The 23,229-nt window shown below is 28.9% G+C and overlaps 1 long non-coding RNA gene across 1 annotated transcript in view; it reads left to right on the plus strand.

The window, feature by feature from the left end:
- The window catches only part of LOC148299726 (uncharacterized), a gene marked incomplete at its 3' end in the record, with an annotated part of 47,812 nt that extends 24,810 nt beyond the window's left edge, over positions 1 to 23,002 (plus strand). The window contains exon 2 of the long non-coding RNA XR_015839041.1: positions 22,643 to 23,002. This is a non-coding gene — a long non-coding RNA (uncharacterized LOC148299726). The remainder of the gene's footprint in view (positions 1 to 22,642) is intronic.
- Between the last annotated feature and the right edge of the window lie 227 nt (positions 23,003 to 23,229).

A 23,229-nucleotide genomic window follows, 5' to 3' on the forward strand; every position in this document is an offset into this window, starting at 1 on the left:
ATACAAATAACAAACTAACTTAGGTACTATCATTAATACTTTAAAATCATGTAAATATTAAACTATTTCGACAATGTTTCTTCCATTAAATGAATACAAATAACGAACTAACTTACTATCATCGATACTTTAAAATCATGTAAATATCAAACTGTTTCGACAATGTTTCTTCCATTAAATGAATACAAATAACAAACTAACTTACTATCATTGATACTTTAAAATTATGTAAATATCAAACTATTTCGACAATGTTTCTTCCATTAAATAAATACAAATAACAAACTAACTAACTATCATTGATATTTTCAAATCATGTAAATATCAAAGTGTTTCGACAATGTTTCTTCCATTGAATGAATACAAATAACAAACTAACTTACTATCATTGATACTTTAATATCATGTAAATATCAAACTATTTCGACAATGTTTCTTCCATTAAATGAATACAAATAACAAACTAACTTACTATCATTGATACTTTAATATCATGTAAATATCAAACTATTTCGACAATGTTTCTTCCATTAAATGAATACAAATAACAAACTAACTTACTATCATTGATACTTTCAAATCATGTAAATATCAAAGTGTTTCGACAATGTTTCTTCCATTGAATGAATACAAATAACAAACTAACTTACTATCATTAATACTATAAAATCATGTAAACATCAAACTGTTTCGACAATGTGTCTTCCAACGATTAAATTGTTTAGTCCGGTCAAAACGTTTGAGGTAACCATGATTTTGAATATAAATGTAAATTGAAGTTGAAAATGAAACGAAATGAATAAGCTTTTTTCATGTGGATGTAAAATGCACATTATTTTCATTTTTAATGTTAATGAATTTTCAAAATCGATCCACCTTACAATCATTTTCTTTTATATTTTCACGAAAATATTCAAGCTTAAAAATGGGTTTAATCTAAATAATTGTACTTTTAAAACATTATTTTGATTATTTGTTTATAAACCTACAAAGATCACCACCTGTTGCAATTTTCATTCAATTACACATCTTTATACCTAGAATTTTTAAAAATAATTTTAAAACACTTTGTTTTTATTTGTCAAAATAGTGATTTCGTCCTTACCAACACCACTAGTCTGATTATATCGGTAACGACAAAACCCAGTCACTGGTCAAATGTTGTAAAATAATCACCGTGAAGCGCCCTTGAGGTATTTTTTTACGAAAATGGCGCTATATAAGTTATCCAAATTTATTATTATTATTATTAATAAAAGAAAAAATATGTTTCTTGTTTTATCATATAAAATTTTAATACCCAACTTAATAAATAAAACGCTAAATAAAAGAATGACATGTTATTTGAAATATGTTTATTCAGTCAAAAAATACATTCGAATTTTTAAAAGATGAGTTCTATGAATTTAATTTGAAGTTATAAGCACCTTAACCATTTCCACTCTGACCATTTTTTCTCATAACTGATCAGCTACTCTGATCAAAAAAATGCTACGTTTTTCTACCATTAAAATAAATATTTTGGATTTCTAATTTTGGGACAGTCTGTCTGGCAATTCGTATGACCATGTATATTAGGATTAACTGTATTTATCTGAAATATTTTTTGGTAGAATAATCTTGGGTGAGAGAAATCAGTGATTAAAGTTATACCTGCGCCGGGCCAGGCATTGTGGCCCACGGAACTGCCTACTGGAATCATACGGGCCAAAATGTCTGGCCTACAGAATGGTAAGAGTTAAACCTGAAGATAATTTTTTTCGTAATGTTTCTAAAAAAAAAAATTGGTCGATATTATTAATTCCATAAAAATGAATGAATGAACGTCACCCCACAGATTTCTGATAGCAAACCGAATACAAGTAACTTCCGCAGCAGAGCTAATCAATCACTGCGTTTCTTGTACCGTCTGCTTGTCAATTTGTAAGGCCGCAGCTCCCTTAGCGAAGTCTTAACTCCTGTCAGCACTGCAAGAAGCAACGTGAACTAAATTCATAAAGACGGTTCTATAGATAATATATTCAACAGGGTAAATTACTTCTATCATTAATGAGAACTCCCTTTATCGATTTCGTTGGAACATAATTAGGTTGTTTTGATGCTGAATTTATTAGGGGAAGTATTTAGGGAAATCTTTGATTAAACTCGTGTTTTGGTGTTTAAAAACATAACTCGTTTATTTAACGTCAAATGAGATGAAAATAAAAGGTTTTGTGGATAATAACTTTATGGATTTGATATTTCTTTGTTAAAAATGGGTTGTTTTATATTTAATTAAAGATCTAGGATCTTTATTCTATTATACATCACCTTCAAACGGTGTTTCGCTTTTTTTTTAAAAACTATTCAACAAAGCTTAATTTTATACTTCCTCTTTCTTTTTTTCTTTCTGATGTCCTCACTATTATCCCTTCACTATGTTTCTCTTTTTTTTCATCATGCCACAATATATACCCTACCTTCCTCCCTTATTAAAGTATTATCTCATGAAAATTTCTGTTAACCCAGTAATTTTGCCCACTTATGTCGCCGACACATATTACGGAATTTCTTTTCAATTGAAGCATAATTGCAACTTTCGAAATTCAAGTAGTGTGGTTGTCAATCATAAGTAGAATGGTGAATGATACACTTGTATAAATTGATTACTTAAATCTTTGAAGTATGGTGGAATTTAAAAAGATCCCACCTTTTTGATATCTTAATGTAGGTACATAGTTGAATGTTTTTTTTTATCATTAAAAAAATGTCTTTAAGCACAACAGTTTATATCATCTCCCACACATCTTAACAATTAACAACGTGCACCTATATGCTACATCCTTTGGGAAGGTAGTAGTCTTCGACTTGTCAGTGCATGATCACAGTTCTGTAAAGCTTTCAATAAACAAAATTCTGTGTAACTCTGGGCTTTTTTACCGTCTCAAATTTTGTGCTTCAAAGAGTTAAACCAGCCTATGAAATGTAGTTAGCCCTCTGGTGATGGGGAACAAATGTTTGGGTAAATTGATTATTTAACTAACTAACTAACCGTCATGCCGCTTCCCCGCAGGGGTAGGCAGAGAGAATAGAAGGCCATACAACTCTGTCCTTGCAAACATTCTTCGCCTCTTCCACGTTCATGCATCTCCTCATACATACCCGCCGTTTGTTTCGACTCCTGACCTGACAACTTTCAAGTATTTGGCATACTTGACCGTGCCAAGTTTTTCTCGGTTTTCCTCTGCAACTCTCATTGATCATTTTAAGTCTCATTGATCATTTTAACTGTACAAAATATAATAATAAAGAAAATTTTATTAAATATGAGAGATATTTGACTTTGACTGTTGTTTGAATTAGTGGATAAGTTAACTGGTTTACGAGGTATGGTTTACGCTGCAGTATCAGGATATGTTTAATCACCCATTCTAGAGCAATTGAATCAACCGCGCCAACTACATGACCAAGTTCGTTTAACCAGCACCTAACTTTAACTGAAAGTTAAATGGTATGACAATGTCTTTTAATTACAAAAACCTGCAAAATTTATTAAAAGTCTTACAATAATAATGAATTATTATGACTCCTAAGAGCTTTGCGGTGTAAAGAAGTTCCACAATAATTAGAGCGTTCCTAAATATATCACATAAATTTATTAGATTTTCCTTTTGTCCGGAAGATATTCTTATTAAAAATGTCTTTTTTAAACCGCCAAAATTATTACTGTTGAATAATAATTTCAATTTTAATTACATTTTTATTCAATAACATTTGAAAAATTTAGTTACTCTAGAAACTTTGAAGGTAAGTTTCGTAGTTAAAAAAAAAACAATATCACTAATACATCTAGTTAGCTAGGAGGCTAATCCCTCTTAAAAACAGGCCACAAGGCCTATGATAAGAAGAAGAAGAAGAAGAAGACTAATACATAACAAAGATACATATTCTCCACATTATAAACGTCATGTGTTGAAAAATTCAAAAGCTTCCTCGATCGAACATAGATGGATACTGTGAAATCATATGTACTATATCACGAGATTGATGTTTATATGTAGGAGTTCCAAAAATTTGATCGGTGTGGTTGTCAATCATGGATAGGATTAGTGAATGTTGCATGTGTGTAAAGTGATCACTTAATCAGCCTTTAAGAGGTCACAAGCCCTGTAAATACCCTGTCTTCTATATTTTTCTTCATCTATGTTAAAATGTTAAAACATGTGTAAAAATCAACTCCTGAATAAACTACTGACTGGAGAAAACCCAAAAAAACTTTTCATTATCAAATACTTGAAAATAATCAGGACAGGAGTCAGATGAGGAGATGCATGCAAATAATGTTTGCAAAGACATATTGACGTGGCATTCCACGTGTATTTTCTCTGTCTGCCCTTGCGGAAAGGAGCTTGATGGATAGTTAGTTAGTTAAATAAAGATTTTCTAATATAATTTATATTTGAAGCACTAACTTTGTGATTTTCCGTTTTATAATTAAAATGTAACTTTGTTTTAAAATCACTATAAATATTTTATTATAACTTAATTATAATGTTTACTGGTTTCGAAGCTAACCGTTTCTTTTTATCTACATACATAATAAACTGCTTCTTGATAAAGAAGCGGTTATCTTCAAAACCGGTAGGCATTATAATTAAGTTATAGTAAAATATTTACAGTGGTTTTAAAGCAGTTACATTTTAATTACGAAGATTTTTTTAATCGAATCTGCGACATAAGATTCGTAAACATTTACGTGTCCACAGTGTCATTTAATAATAATAATAAAACCCTTATCAGCACCCCAATGGTGCAGAGGGCACTGCTTCATATAAACGCAGTGTTATCTTGATCGTTTACACATGAAGGAAAGGTGATCAGCCCTCCGCTTCAGGTACCAGTCTAGGGTAGTATTGAATAAATATAACAGTGAAAAAATCACTTATATTTATTTGACCCCCCCTGGGAATCGAACCCGGGACCTTCAGAACGATAGCCGAGCGTGCTGACCATTACACTACGGAGGCGGACCACTGAGGACATTAAAAAAATCAAATTACATATAGTGAATTGGTAAACCCATTCAACTGTTCGAAGCGCAACAAAACCTTTGTGTTTACAAGTATTGTGAGTAGTATCTGGTCAGTTGTGCCTTTTATGTCAGCCGTAGTAACAAATGTCGGACTGGGCCCTAACTCGATATCCGGAGATCGAGTTAGATCATTAGACTGCCAAGGGCGATGCGGAAGTAGGAAATACTGAATATTCCATCTCGACTTCCTGTCGTCTACGCCCGCAGATATTAAGTCAATTCAATTATCTTTTAGCTCGGTTTATTAAAATACAAGTATATTATACAAACTTGTTGCAAAGAAACTACATATGCATATATAAGTACAACATTTTGAGTTTGTCCAAATACTTGTACACATCTCAACATAGATGAAGAAGAAGGAAGTCTGGGAATTTACGGGGCTTAAATAAAAGAGTTTCTGCTCAGTTAAAACATGTTTATTCATCTTACCAATATATGTCACTAATGAAAATCTAAGTGATGCAAGTACAAGGTTTCGAAATTGGATCATATATTATATATAGAACACAAATCCTGTGAAAACCAAAATTATTCCCAGGGTATTATGTGATAAAGAAGTATCATAATATGAATAGTAAAAATAATATGATTTTTATACCACCAATATTTGGGCGAATTTCCCTTTTTCCGCGTAGCAAAGAATTACAATGACACAATTAATTGACATGCCATACAAATCTATAATTGACAATGAGAGACGATAGATTCACCATGCTGGTTAGCAGAATTGACCAGTTAATTGAGACCGGTACTAACCGATTACGCGTAATTATAGGCTTTGTAATCTACTTGGCGTAAAATTGCACAATGGCATATTTCACAAATAGTATGTAATTGGCGCTTCGATGAAAAAAATACAAAATATTAATATACATGTTTTTTTTTTAAAATGAAAATAAAAGAAATTAAATTAAAATTAAATTTGAAAACGGTTTTTGTTTGATGTTGATATTTTTACTGAAATTAATATAATATCATATCTGTCTTGGTAAAGTGCTCGAATGTAAATTTGGGATATGTTTCTTTGAAATTTTAGACCATGTAAAAACTTGATTTTTTAAGTTTATTTATTTCAGAAATCAAATAGCATGATATAAAAGAAAAGTAAATATATTATTTTGAGAAATAAAAAGACTTTGTTTTTTCATCCACTCACATTTTTATTAACAACCAACTAGTTTCGGCAACAACCTGTTGCCCTTTTCAGGGTTTATTTTATGACTCAAAAATTAAGAAAAAAATATATTTATAGAAAAGTAAATACACAAAAATAAACAAATTATTAAATGGTAATTTCTTCCATACTATAAAATATAGTATACCTGACCACTCTCAAGTATTTGGCATACTTGATTATGCCAAGTTTTCCTCTGCTTCTATTTCCAACTACTTTCACCTCACAAATTTGTTTTACTGTTCTTTCTTCACTTATTCGTTCCACATGTCCAAACAATTTCAACAAATCTTTATTATTTTTTACGACTGTGTTTATCTCCAGAGTGTAATAATCAGCACGCTCAGCTACCAAACTGCAGGTCCCGGGTTTGATTCCCAGGGGGGGATCAAATAAATATATGTAAGTGATTTTTCACTCTGATATTTATTCAATATTACCCTGGACTCGTACCTGAAGCGAAGGGCCGATCACCTTTCCTTCTTGTGTTAACAATCAAGATAACACCGTGTTTATATAATGCAGTGCTTTATGCACCATCGGATGCAGATAAGGATTTGAATGAATGAATGAATACTTATCTCAGCCTTGCATTTTTGCTTCACTAAGAACAACATTTATCACACATCGTTTTGCCATACATCGCATTTCGACTACAGTCTACATTCATCCTTATTTTGCCAACTCCATGCTTCACTACTATACATTAAAGTTGGTACCAGAACCCCTTTGTATGCTGCTAGGTTAGCTTTCACTCATAGGTTTTTATTTGCTAATAACTGATTTCAGTTATATTGCTGAAGAAAATATATTTCAAAGAATTAATAACATTATAACAAAAATTAAAAAATGTTTCTTTTTTTTAGCCTCTCCAATTTCCGTGTTTTTCTTTCCCCAGATCATAAGAAGCTTTTCTTATTATAATAATTATTCCTTCCCTTAAGCTTATTTTGTAAATACTTCTAACGAGAGCTTTAAAAAAATAATCTTCCTTATATTTATATTCTATCATAGTATTTACTCTCATTAAGGATATCTACTTACTCCAGTGAAACTCTGGAAATTTAATTTATGGAACAAACTTAATAGCTAAGAAAATATCGTAATTTTTTTTAATTACTTGGTTATGTGATATTAAAAATTAACAGATTCAAGAATAATAATATTGATTTCAAAGGAAAAAAAAAATTACGCACTGATTGCTTTGAAATGTTGACACAACGTTGCATTTAAACAAGCGCATATTTTAAAAAAAATAAATCTATGATAGGTAAAACACGTTTTTTAAAACATATATTTTTACCGCAATGACAGCGCCATCTATTAAACGTTACATTAATGTACACAATAATAATAATTTTTCATGGCGGACAGCGTGCTTCTTGACAGCAGCTAAAATATTAGATACCCACAACAAAATAGATTTTAGAATTTTTTTTTTCTATTCCGTTTACGCAGGCTGAGCCACAGCAAAACATGTGTTATATGTTACAGCTAGTGTAAACAAGTGTGTAATTAATGAAAGAAATAAAGGAATCATTTGAGGAAATTGATGACAAACGTAGCATTATTCACAAAATATTTAATATGAACAATAAAATAATATAAGAAGCTAAAATAAATTATACTTAAAAAGGTAAAGTACAAATAAGATGGCTTTTAAAACTAAAATATAAATAACTTTAATAACAAGTTTAAATTTCTAAATCCTGAAAGTGATATGAGTTCTTGCTGAATATCTCATAATATCCTGTACTCTAAAGTTCTAATATTGCAACTTATGTTCTCAATACCCAAATTTAAAAATAATGAGAACATTTTCTATTCGCAACCCGTTATAAACAATGAGCCATACATCTAAAAACGTTATTTAAAATCAAAAACATGTTTCGAAAACGATTCGTTTTAGTTTTCCCCAGAGCACGCGTTGGAATTAAAACCAAAAAGCAAAGCGTTTTCAAATTTCCCGCCGTTCCAATCAAAGCGAGTATTTTCCTGACAGGGATTTGACGGAACACCACACATGGGAAATTAAACTGCACGCTGGGAATCCACACATTGACATGTATATACAAAATAAAAAAAATAACAAGGAATTGTTGCCTACCACCGCAGCCTCTCCCTGTACTTCGTTTAAAAAATCGTTTCGCTTTGTATTTAGTACCTGCTACTAATACAGGGTAGTTTAAATTGTGTATTTTATTTATTCAACTTCTTGTACATGATATATCGCTCACTCCTTTCAACAACGTCATATATAAAAAAAACCTAATTTTTCACGAGATCGTTTTTAAAGTTTAAGAATATAATGATATGTATTAAAAATTAATATCAAGCCACTTACTTATTGAACTTTTTAGTGTGCAACTTAGGTAAAACCTGAAGGTTTTTTCTCCATTTGAAAAATATTTAGTATATTTAAACAATAATTAAACAATGTATTTTTTTCAAAATGCAAAAACAACACTTTCTGCCCTGTAGCGGGTAAATATTAAGTTTAAAATATGCCGCTTTAGCTGTGATATAGTACATTTTCTGGGCATTTTGAAAATATGCATAACTGAAAATTGACGATTTTTAATATATGACGTTTGTTGAAAGGAGTGAGCGATATGTATACTTTGGCGTGCGTATTGTAAGAAAGAAATTAATGCCTACCAACCAAAAACAAACTTGCGATATTGGTAAAAATTTGATCTTCATATGTACAGTTGTTTGGAATTATAGGGCAATTATTCTAGGCGTATAAGTATAAAAAAATTTGGAAGTGACCAAGCATTTCTTCACAAATCTGGGTTTCTCCACTCTTATTTGTTTCTCCACTCGAGTTTTTTATTTTGATATCTTAACACAGAAGAAAAATTTATTTGTTTTATTTTATTTTATGTTATTTACATTAAAAAATATTTTTAAAAAAATAGTTGCATTATTAATAATAAAGCCAATTAAACAATTCCATATTAATGTTATAATTACTATTAAAAACAAAAAGATATAAAAAAAGAAAAAAGTGAAGAGTGGAAGTGTGTGTGAGGAAGGGAGTAAAAGGGTAAGAGTATAGTATAAAAAATGGAATATGCAGGAAGGAAAAGGAAAGGAGAGGAATTAATGAGAGTCGTTAAAGGATTTATTCTATGTAACAAGATTAAAATAAGAATATATTTGATATTGTTTTAGCGTTTGATTTGAAAACTCCATAATTTATCTTTCAAATATGCAAATCAATAGTGATTTTAAGGGTCTATTGAGTTTAATATTTAATTTATAGTTAGTATATATTTGAAGATCTGTGGGTTTAAGTTATTACTTAAAATTATGTTACATTATCTGTTGTATCTAAGCGCCCTTAAATTAGTATTTTATGAAAATGCACTTTATAATATAATTATAATTATTCTAATTATTACTACTCATGATTTATAAATACACTTTTCAAATTTCTGAAGTTAGAAACATGTTTTATATGACACCTTCTTTCAAAGATGAAGTTGGCACTTTCCATGGTCGAATAAAGTTAGTTTTTTTTATGTTTTATTTAGCGGAAACCTTCATGAAATATATGTAAGATACTTTCTGAATCGTTTTACATACTAAGAGACGACTGAAAACATGATTTTTATATTTTTTAAACTTATAATTTGACCAGTTATTTCATTAGGAAATTTTTATTCACTTATTGTGAATATAATAATATTTTGTGAATTTTTTTACATTTTTGATCAAATATTTCTTTTTATTTAGCTTTTTATTTTTATTCTTATCTATACCATAAATTTACAATTATGATATTAAATTTTGTTTCAGTGTCTTTATTTTGATAAATGTGGGGTTTGGTTTAACACGTCTTTTACGTAATAAATACTAAGTTACTTATAGAAATACGATATTATTTGAACACGATATTTAACAAAGGCGTTCTCGCCTAGAAACAACTTACTAGGAAATTTAAGGAAACAGAACAAAATTAATTACGTATTATTATTTAACGAATTTCTATAACACATTTTTGTAGCTAATCCAAAGAGAGTGGTATTTATAAAATAGTATTACTTAAGGCAAATTATGTGATAAAGAGTTAGAAAGCATTTAGTTGAAATATTAACAAAGTTAGCATAAATTTTACTTAATATTTCTACTGATTTAGTTAACACACGCACAGTGTTTTCGGAAAAGATGATTTCGTGATTTTTTAAAGTTGTTTTTTCCTGACTATGTTAAATGTTTCGTATATATTGAATCTTCGCATTTATTCATTTAGCATTCTATACTAGGGTTAGGTTACTGTGCTGGAGGTTCCGGATTCAATTCTAAGGGTGCGAAATAAAAATAATCAAATTTTCAATGAATAATAATATTTTTTTAATATTTCCTAGGACTGGTACCTAAAGGACAGGGCTCTGATCACCTTTCTTTCATGCATTTAACGCAGATAACACTGTTTTTATATGTTGCAGTGCCCTATGCACCATTGAGTGCCAACAAAAGTAAAAATATAATCACTTTTAAATTAAATTTATGTATTGTATTTAATATCACTTTTTTGAGAGAAATGTACTTAGTTTTCCAAGTATTTACACGTATATATATATATATATATATATATATATATATATATATATATATATATATATATATATATATATATATATATATATATATATATATATATATATATATATATATATATATATATATATATATATATATATATAAATATATATATATATATATATATATATATATATATATATATATATATATATATATATATATATATATATATATATATATATATATATATATATATATATATATCTATATATATATATATATATATATATATATATATATATATATATATTTATATATATGTTTATTGGTTAACCTATATAGTAGTAGCGTGCACAGAGATTTCATCAGGGTAGACAATAGAAGTAAGTGGTAAGGTAACATGTGACTACTTAGTCTTATTTTATTAATTTCTTTCTTAATAATTCAATAACTAAATTCATAATCTTCGTTGCAACCCGGGATTTATTATTTCCCCATTATGAGAAGGGATGACACTTCGTGTTTCTTGGCATCATATTTGATCAGTACAAGTACCTACCTGAAATTTCATACTTACCAACATATATTTGTATGGTTTAATGTATTTTTTTATTAACTGATCTGAAAAAATCCTTAAGTTAAATAATTATTACTGAATTACTTATTTTTGTGGTCCGTTTGATCTCCACTTTACACAACTTTATATAAATATATAAATATATAAATATATAAATATATATATATATATATATATATATATATATATATATATATAATATATATATATATATATATATATATATATATATATATACATATATATATATATATATATATATATAAATATGAATAAATATACATATATATATATACATATATACATACATACATATATATATATATATATATATATATATATATATATATATATATATATATATATATATATATATATATATATATATATATATATATATATATTTATATATATGTTTACATATATTTATATTTTCAATAAAAAAATTCACACTTATCTACGCTCAATGGTGCATAAGGCAAAACATTGTAACGACGCAGTGCCATAAACACAATTGGGATTGATATTACGTGATAATGATAAAAATGGTATTACGAGATAATGATGAAAGTTTTATTACACAAAGTGAACGATGAATGACAAGGAGAGTGTTATCATACTTTTAACGCTACTTAAATACTTAAAAAGAAGCTTAAGGGGCCAATAACTACCCTTATGTTGGAATCACCCTGTGATCGGTAATCCTAAAGAGTAGTCGTAAAAGCATTTCGGTTTACGTACATTTTCCGGACACAGCGCATGAGACGTGCATACACACCCCTTCATGCACATATGAACGTTTCAACTTAAGGGAGAAACTCACCCATCCGTTGGAACAGCGTTCCTGTAAGAGCGAAGAATTCAAATACGATTATGATGCATCCAAGTATTAACGCAAACGACTATGTGAATAGCTGACATGAATGAGAGTCGGGAACTTATATATTTTAGATCGATTTATATAGAAATACAGTGGAGAAGAAAAAGAGAAAAAAAAATATATCCCACGATTTTGTGTGAATGTTTTATCTACGAAATTTCGACGCATTCTTGAAAACTCTTGAATTTTTTTTGTGGAAAACACATCCGAGAAATTATGCATAGTTTTTTAATTTAATTTATTTCACTTTGTAACGGTAAAATATTGTAATTTAATTCATTTGTAAGACATTTCTACTTTTAACAAATAAAAATGTAAAATTTATGTAAAGGAATAATTCGCAAAGCCTCCATTTTAGAGGCTTCTTTGCAGGTAGGATAGTAAGGATAGAAAATGTTGATGTGAAAAATATATCATAAATACCCAAATAAAATAAATCCTCTTTGAATTTATTTTGCAATTGGCGGGAATCGAATCTATGACCACAGTTGAGCGTCTATCTAACTACGTCATGGCGCCTGTCAACGTTAAAACTACATTTCTTTTTGACAGTAAAGGCATAATGATTATTCGAATGCTTACAGTACCAACCCAAGGTGATATTAAATAAATATTAGAGTGAAAAATACATATATTTCTTTTGGTCTTCTTTAAAATCGGACCGGGGTCTTCCAGAATAGTTAAATGCGAAAACTATCAAAGTTTACAGTTAAAAATACAATACAATGAATCAATATATTTTTTATTGATTCAGAATTAACATTGTGGAATGATATGTTGATTATTTTTTAAATATTAAAATCTTGAATAAACCACTTAATGAGTTTTATTTATATATACGACTTGTTTCGAAAACTTACAGATGTTTTCATCTTCTAGTAAAAATTAAAAATTAAAAATTAAAATATTGAAATTAAAATTCAGTTTAAATTTTTACCAGAAGATGAAAACTCCTGTAAGTTTTCGAAACTAGTCGTATATATAAATAAAACTTATTTAGTGGTATATTCAAATGTTTAATTAAAAAAAATCATCAACAATGAATCAACATATTTATTTGAGTATATTTCCAAGAATGTTGAAATTCCGGGTGTTTGTAATATCAAAATCTACAAACATTAAAAGTAACATAACCAAGATATGTATGAAATTGTAATGATTTAGTATTTACGTATGTCACATAAATGTAAAGTTTGACAAAATAAGATACAATACATAATTCAATTCATTTAAAATTATGTTTCTCCTCTCAAATGCGTATATTGCCAAGAGCAGAAGTGGTGAACAATTAAAGAACCTACTTAAAGTACCTACTGAGTAGAAAATTTGCCTAAAATAATGAAAGCATTAACTTTGTGGATCATATTGATGTATTATTTTGAGAAATAAAGACACTTTGTGTTTTGATCCGCTCACATTTTTATTAACCAACTAGTTTCAAAAAGTCATAAATTAAACCCTGAAGAGGGCAACAGGTTGTTGCCGAAACTAGTTCGTTAATGAAAAAAAAAATGTGAGTGGACACAAATTCTTTTTTATTTCTCAAAATAATATATTTGTATAATTTCTCCAAGAGTTATATTTTTATTGACATCTAAATTGTGAATAAAATTCTTAACATTGCGCCCATTGCGTTATGAAGAAGTGATTGTGTAGATATTATTACAATGATTATAATTTTTTATGTACTATGCACATTTGTTATATTTTTAATTACTTATAAACTGAAAATGCTTTAAATCTTTGCATAAAATTATCGTTATCTTATGATGGTTGTAATTAAAAGATATCTTTAAGAAGGAAACATATTATATTTTAATTTGTAAACTGAGCCTCGGTATACGAGTATATAAAAATTGTTTAAACTACAATGAATTTTAAGTACAATATAGGAATATACATTTTAATGATGTAATATTTTAATGTGATGGTTTATATAATCTGACCTTAGAAAATAGGCTTTAAATTAATAAAAAGCTTCAGAATTTGCGCTGCATACTTCGCTTAGTGAATTTGTATCGATGGAATGTCGGATCAAAGAGCGGCTGCTTCCATTTGGAAAACAATATGTTATTTTTCTAATAGCATCGCAATTCTTAAAAGCTTAAGAAAAGCTGTATTTGAAAAAGATGAAATTTGATTATTGATTGAATCCTCTCTACTGCCAATCAAACAAAAAATATGGTAAAAGTTTTTTCTTCTTCCTCATTTTTTTATTCCTTTAAACCCTCACCCAATGGTACATTCGGCACTGAATTGCATCAGAGCATTGTAATCTTGATCATTAATTGCATGAAAGCGAGGTGACACACATTAAATCCTACACATTAAATGCTAGAGTAAAATCAATGAATTCAAAGAAAAAATCAAAATTGAAAATATCGCTTGAAATTGAACTCAGGACCTCCAGCACGTAGTCAAACAGGCTATGAAAGTGACCAATAAGTTTGTTTCATAATAATAAAAATAAGTATCAATTCAAAAGTAATAAATAACTACCAATCAAACCACTTTGATTAATATCATAATATCGCTATCGCATAACGGTAATATCTATTCATTTTTAGAATAAATTTCACTTGGTCAATAAACTTAGGTAAAGATTCTGAATTTGGTTAACATTTATTTTAAAGAAAAAAAAATCCAGAAAAAGTTTTCATATGGATTTGTTTATGTAACTAAAAGTCAAAGAGAGATTTTCACGTTTTTTTTTTACAAATAAAAATGTAATTTTTTATTTGTTCTTAATCTTTCATTTTCACCGAATACTTTGAAATTTTGACACAATGTTGCATTCGAATATGCTACAGGTGTTTTTACCTGTAACAGGTTAAAACTTATTTTAAAACAATAAAGCCATCTAATAGAGTAATCTAATATCTAATTATCACGTAATACTGAACATACTAAACATAACATGCAGACGATGTTTTTCTCGACAGCTACTAATATATATAAGTATTATATTATAAACTATACTCCGCCTCCGTAGTGTAATGGTCAGCACTCGGCTACCGTTCTGGAGGTCCCGGGTTCGATCCCCAGGGCGGGGTCAAATAAATATAAGTGATTTTTTCACTGTAATATTTATTCAATATTACCCTGGACTGGTACCTGAAGCGAAGGGCTGATCACCTTTCCTTCATGTGTAAACGATCAAAATAACACTGCGTTTATATGAAGCAGTGCTCTATGCACCATTGGGGTGCGGATAAGGGTTTTATCTATCTATACTATATACAAGGTACTCACAAATATTGTGAAATTTGTGCTATTCTTATTTTTTTGTTTTCCACTTAACCAGACTAGGCCACGCATAGCGCGTGGCTGAGTACAGCCAAAAATTAAAATCTGCTGTTGTTAAATGTATTATGAATCAATTTTCAGATATTAATTACCCAAGCCTTGAAAATTACGATATTTCTTTTCCAACAGTCCCGTTTTCAATTTATATAAAGCGTAGTGAATGCGGATTCCATTAGTGAATTAAACCTAAGTTTACAAACGACAAAGGTTTGAGATCCCTGAACTACATAGACTCCTCCGTTCGCAGTGATAACTTTTTTGTCTGGATCTAAAACTGAGTTGAAGCTTTTAGATCTTCGTATCGGTAACTTTCGTGGCCGGTTTTTAGGTCGTCGTTTTAAAGAAAAGAAAAACAATAGAAAAAGTTGGCACAATCAAATATTTCAAATGCTTGAAAGTGAATCGGAATAATCAGCGGGTATTTATGAGGAGATGCAAACATGTAAAAGTGGCGAAGATTGTTTGCAAAGATTGATTGATGTTGCATTCTATTCTCCCTGCCTACCCTTGCGGAGAAACAGCGTGATGGTTGCTTGGTTAGTTAATTTGTTTATGCATTGAACGTAGCCCTAAAAAAACCTTTCTCTTCTTCTAAATGTTTTAAATAGTAGCCATAGCATTACAATGTTATAATTTAAAAAAAATCTCGGAACGCAGTGTACATTTTTTAATTGATTACCGTAAAGCATTGCAAAGTTACGTTTTAATCCTATTTCTAGCTGTATATTGTTTTTATCACTTTTTTTCAACAGTTATCATGAGATTAATAATATATCGAGAAGTTCCAAAAATTTTAGTAGTGTGATTGTCAATCACGGATTGAATGATGAATGTTACACGTGTAATAAGAGATCACTTAACCAGCCTATGACAGTTCATAAGACCTATAAATACCTGTGTAAATAATTTGTTGAAATATCAACAAAAATATATAAATACCTCCTGAGTAGAGAAAACCTCGTACCTCCTGAGATTTATGAACAAGTATTTGGACACGCTCAAATTGTTGTATATACTATGTAATATGTACTTATCATTATTATATTATTAAACCATATCCGCCCACTATGTGGAGTATGTGGAGTCCACAAACTGTCTCCAGGCTATTTTGTCATCCGCTAGCTCCCTTGTATCCTCCCAATTCGGGTCCGCGTCCCGAAATTCAGACGAGAACAGCCGACAAATTGTCAGCATTGGTCGTCCAAGACGACGCGAACCTGATAAAGCCTTATAAAATATGTAGTCAAAAGATGTATATTCTTTTTTTCTCCTTTATTAACGACCGTAGCCAATTATGCTTTCTTTTTTAAAGTACCTGTATTATTCATATATTTTTTTGACATCTAATCAAAGATGAAGAAGAATATGGAAGTCTGGGCATTTACGGGGCTGACGACCGTCATAGGTTGGTTTAAGTAATCACTTTATACACGTGTAACATTCACCAATTCTACCCATTATTGACAACCACACTACTCAAATTCTTGGAAGTTCTTTATATATAATATGGACCGATTTGGAAACATTGTTCTTGAATCACTAGAACTTCACTAGAGACATCTATTGGTGAGATGAAAAGAAGCTTTTTATTTTTGATGTAACCCAGATTACCCAGATTTTGTAAACAAGTATTTGGGCACAATCAAAATGTTGTAAACCTATACTTATTGGTGCGAAAAGTACTTATGTATCAAAACAAGGATGAACATATAGAAAACAAGGAATTGTGCATTAGCCTGAAATATTATAATTTTTATTGTTAAAGTATAAACTCATGTTTAAAAATGTGTCCCCACGGATGTCTTAAGCTTCGAAATAGGTACTACCAAAAAACTTTTTGAAGCACATTCCGGACGTAGGAGCTTTGTCCAGTAAAGGGTACATGAAGGTTACTTTAGTATTCGGTTTGGCAATAAACAGTTAGGTGTAAAACCATTAAGATTTAATTATTTAATTTACAACCCTGTTCTCAAAACTAAAAGTCGATCAACAAAAGTAAATCGGATGTTTTTACGATTCTTTCCTTTTGTACTTTAAATTACTTACATAAATTATTCAAAATATTAATACATTTTTTACAAATCGTATTTTGGGATAAAGTAATAAATGAATCGAGCTTCTTTTGATAAAGTTAAGAGAAATCCAATATAATAGGTTAAAAAAACTTTTTTTTTCATTTATTATTTACAAAGCCAACTAAAAATATATTTTGATGAATGTGTTTTTTTTTTATATAATTATTTTAAAATTTAAATGAAACCTAATTTTAATTTACTTAAAAAAGTCTAATCCTGGTAAACATAACATCATTGGTACGAAAACAAGGCTTTGAGTTTTGGGTATGCACAAACCTTATTGGTAATTTCACTTCTTTATGTATAAATAAATTAAACATTCATAAAAATTGCAATAAAACCTTTATTAAATTTAATTTGCAATACTATTTTCGTCATCATGGTAAAAAAAAATTGGTACAAAATAAGGCTCTAAAATTTGCGTAATTAATCATCTTAGTAATTTCACTGCTCTATGTATCAAAAATAAAAATAAATCACAAATTAAATTTATAATTACTGCTTCTTTTTTAACATTAAAAAAAAAGAAACAGTTATTTAGTTATTCATAGTAAAAAAATATTGGAACTAAAAATATATTTCACTGCATGAAAAAATAAACAAAATTTTCATTTAATTGTATTTTAAACAGTGATTTCTTGATCATGGTAACAAAATTTAAAAAAAAAAAACCTTGCTGGTTCAAAAAAGTCATTTAAAATATGGAAGTCAAGTGCTTTTTATATTTTAACTGCTTTGTAATTGAAAAAATCAATTTCAAGTACATTTTTTTAATTAATTTTCACGATAGTGTATGTGTACCTTCCGATTCATCGATATTTCTTATACTCTAATGTTTATTTTCAAACGGACGCTGATTCCCAAAAACCTTACATAAATCAATTCACACTGCCCCTTGAAACAAATGTGCGATCTTACAAGTATTTAGGCCCAAGTTTATATTGAATTTGCGTGTTGATATTATGTAATACGTATACACATCGAAGTGTTTCTTCATCGAAGTTATTTCTTGTTTCCAAGTTATGCTATGAGCATATTATCAATGGGTGTTTGTGACGTCAATGTGGGCTTCGGGAGATTTGGTGACGTAGTTTGCAACATCTCGTGACACCGTCTTCGTAATGTAATATTGCGAATGTATTTATCAGGTTCGTGCGGCAGATGGGATTTAGCAGTCCTGAATAATAATCCAGACAGATTTCTTGTCACTCGCTATAATAAAACACATTTGCTGAGAAACATGGGATCTTATTATCTACATGTTAGGGTCTATTCTATAACAGGCCTAAGCAATTAGTTAATTACATAAGTGCTTCTTTTTATTGTTTAAGTATTAGTTTAAAAAATATTATACTTAGATTTATATACTAGACATTTCAATTTACTTAAGAAAAATATCATATGAAAATTATGCTTTTTCTTTAAAAAAATATATGAAATCAGGAAGATAATCAGGAAGCCATATCCTTTATATGGAAAAGAAAGAAAACAAAAAGCACACATTTTTTTATATATTTAATTTGACAATGCTTTTAAAGGAATGTAAATATTCAAAATATATTAAACGATGCAGTCGAAAATATTGAAAAGTCTCAAGAAGCACATTATTCGCAAACGAGCAATATTGCGTGTGTTTCTGTGACGTTCAATAGATAACGCTGGGATTGTTATCAGTAAAGCGGTTTTCCAAAAAAGCACGTGTTAATCTGTAATTGCTAATAATATACTTTTTCATGTTTATATTATTGAAATAGGTGTGTATTCGAATGCAACGTTGTGTCTACATTTCAAAGCAATCGGTGAATTATTTTAGATTTGATATTTTGAACAAACGAACTTAAAACGTTTTTATTTATTGTGCATATAATAGATAAATGAGAACCTACACTCATTTCATAATTTTTTTCTCGTTTTATAATTTTTATTTTTATTTCGTAGTTGTTGATAATCGTGATTTTTGTATATTTTCTTACTTCATCTTATGACTTATGAGTGGTGATGAGTTTTTATTTGGACCTCGATCGCGCTTGAAACCAAAACAAGTGAAAACGAAAAAAAAAACAAATTCAACAGTAAAATATTTAAAACCAAACTATAAGAGAAAATGAATGATACCAATGTGTGACAAAATTATTGTTTATTGTTAATTAATCAATTAAGCGGTGTACAATTTGCTATAAATTGCACGATACAAACTATTTGGTAGAACGTTAATTAAAGTCTTCAGTTTCAGGTAACGTTACACAGAATGTAGAATCCAACGTCTTGGGTTGCTGTCGGAATACTGAAATATCCCTGTAAAGCTAGAGATTCATACAGTTTGAGGCAGTGTGATGTTTATTTAAATATTCAAACAGGAAACATCATTTGATTCTTGAAATATATTAAACATTTATTTTACGGAAAGTATTTACGTATTGAATACAGTACTATCACTAATCCATATCTGTGGTAGTGGTGGTAGTATATTTGTGGAGCATCTGGATACTACAAACTGCCTCCAGGCTGCCAGTTCCTTTGAATCTTTCCAAATCAGGCCCGCGTCCTAAAATTCAGGACGAATTGACAGCAGTGGATTAAATATCAATATTACATTTAAGAAATTATGGATCCGAATTGAGTAATCGTTATTATACATAAGAACTGTATTTTTCCTAAAATTTTACGTATATATTTATAATAAACGTACCTTTTTAAAACTGTTGTAATAGTAGTATATTAAAAAAAAAAACAAACAACATCTCATATTGTTTTTTCGATTGATAATGAACGGATTATTTTTGAAACGGAGCTTTTTCTGACTTTTAGAGATTATGATTATTGAACATGTATTGAAAAACGTGCCCTTAACCGAATAATCACAATGAAAACATTTTTTTAATAATTTCAAGTATGCAAACATGATGAAAATAAAAACATTTGAAAAACTAACACACCTGATTTAAAGAGCAAAATAAATAATAATAATTTGCCAAACTAAATCAGTTTTCTTTGTTTTAAAATATTTTGTTTATTCATTAATACCAACATATTAACTTTTGACTTCAAAATTCCCTTGCATATTCTGGATATAAAAAGACATACTTATAAATTCTTTGCTAAAAATAATAGCATACAGTTATTAAATTAATGTTTCCCATTTTTTGTATGACTTGTTGTTTACATGATACCTCGATAGTATTTAAAAATAATGACGTGAAATATATTGAAAGCATCGGCATTGTTATTTAACATGCCACCCTTTTTAAACTTGAATAAATAATATGACATAAGTATGGTATTGTATATTATTCAAAGCTCATTTCACCAAAATATTTGGTATGTGTTTTATTTTGTTTGATTCGTTTATTCATATTTCATCTCACGGTTCTGTGAGTGTTTTCATGTAGCTGTCATCAGTGTTAAAAAAGTATTATTTGTACCCAAAATAAAAAAAAAAAAACTTAAAAGTACTAAAAAATAAATGATATAACTGCAGCATTTTATATTTCAGTCTGAAGGTTTTAATATTCTAATGGCTCATTTTTAATATCTTAATGGCTGAGTTCTAAAAATATTAAGTTTTAATTGTGCATTGTAGTTTCCAATATACTAAAGTAGTAGTAATATAGAATAGAAAATATATTTGCGTATTTTGCATAAATATTTTACATGAAAATTTTCATCATATTTCGTATTCCTACTTTAGGTATTTTGCGATGCATGAAAATAGTTTTTTAAATGAAAACTAGATTTATAATTTTTACGTAGTGCTATTTTTATTGATATTTCAACATAGATGAAATAGGAAAAAATATGGAAGTCTTGACATTTACGGGGCTTACAACTTGTCATAGGGTGATTAGAGTGATCAACTTATTCACTTAACTTTTTATATTTCCAAATCTGATATTACACATTTTTGTTGTTTTTGTTTGAGATTACATCTATTTATATACAACTACATACTTATTTATATATTTTGAAGGTCTTAAAACAAATACATGATAAAGAAAACAACAGTTGACACATACTATATATATCAACAAGAAATGCAATATGGATGTTCAATAATGGTAGAATGGTGAACGATACACTACTGTATGAAGCGATCACTTAAGCCAGTCAAATACTAGATCATAAGCCTTGGAATGATCAGACTTTTATCTTCATTCTCATAAAAAAACGACATATACTTCATCTCATGTTGAAACACCTATACTTAATATGTATATTTTAATATGTATGTATATCGTCCGTAGGGTGAACAATCTAGTATTTGATATTTGTCATTAAGACAATATCTCTTTAAACTTATTACGTACTTATTTATATGTAAGGCAGGTTACATAAATAATTATATAATAAATGTATTTCATCATATTCTTTTTCATACAAAATCGAGCATTAAAATTAAATTAGATTTATAGATTTAGCGTTCAATTTGTAGAACTCTATTTTAATTTAAAACTAAACACTAATTTTAGGAGTTTTAATTAATTTAATTTCATTTTTTGGAATATTGCTGAAGAATTGAAAATTAATTTAATTCACTCATTAATAAATACAAATTATAAATTTTTTGAGTTTATTAAGCTGTATTTTATTTAAAATCTAATATAATATTAATATTGTGATAATTTTTTCGCCTAGTTATGGCATTTTAAAACGAATGTCTTTCATTTGAACGAAACGAATTCGTTCGAAAATGCCATAACTGGGTGTAACAGTTGTCCCAATACTATTTTTTTTCTGTGTTTTTTTTAATAGATTCAAAAATTAAAAATAAAGTAATTCATCAATTTAAAGACATCGATAAACTCGTGATAAGAAAGCATATTAGAAAGTAAAAAGATTCATACAATAAATTGTCTACGGTGTCATGCTCACTTCATCAGAATTATATTGACTTTCAAAAATATTTACATAGACTTAATCAACGTTTGAAGAAGTGTGACCCCAAAATGTAGCGCCCTGAACCATAAATCTTATCATCGGAATAATAATTATTCTCGTTTGGTTTCAGTTTTACGAAGACGTTCGGGCTGGTGACATGTGTCGAGATAGGTGAATTATTATATATTCCTTACAAGTGTACGCATTATTTCCCAAGAAATGTCGGTCCACAGTGACGAAGTGATAAAGGTTGGAAATTGGACGCCTTGCAAAATGGTGTGGTACAAAATGGCCATCTGTTTTCTGTTGGTGACAAGTGTTTCTTGCGAGGCCACGAGAACTGAGATCGACGGGGACTTAGTTCCTCCCAGCAAGGAAGCAGCTCCTCAAACCTTCGCCAGAACGAGGAAGTTCACGATTGAGGAGCTTCAGAACACCAAGTTTTCTCAGAAGTACTCCGGAGACCTTGACTTGGACCCCTGTAAAGCTGGTAAGTAGTTTGACAATATTCTAAGCAACTGGATATTTTCTTCATACGAACTAAATGTTTTGCTGCGCCATTTATACCACTTGGCATCCGAGAGATATTCTTAACATAACTCCTAAATGCTCTGCGCCTTTTAAGATTTTCAATACGATAACTTTACTGATTAAATAGTTCTAAAATGTAAAGATAAAAAGGGATTTACATAAATTAAAATCCCATATTTTTATCAT

The sequence above is a fragment of the Brachycentrus maculatus genome, unplaced genomic scaffold, assembly GCF_059751285.1.
Source record: "Brachycentrus maculatus isolate JH-2025_06_01 unplaced genomic scaffold, ASM5975128v1 h1tg000985l, whole genome shotgun sequence".
In the NCBI taxonomy this organism is placed as follows: domain Eukaryota; kingdom Metazoa; phylum Arthropoda; class Insecta; order Trichoptera; family Brachycentridae; genus Brachycentrus; species Brachycentrus maculatus.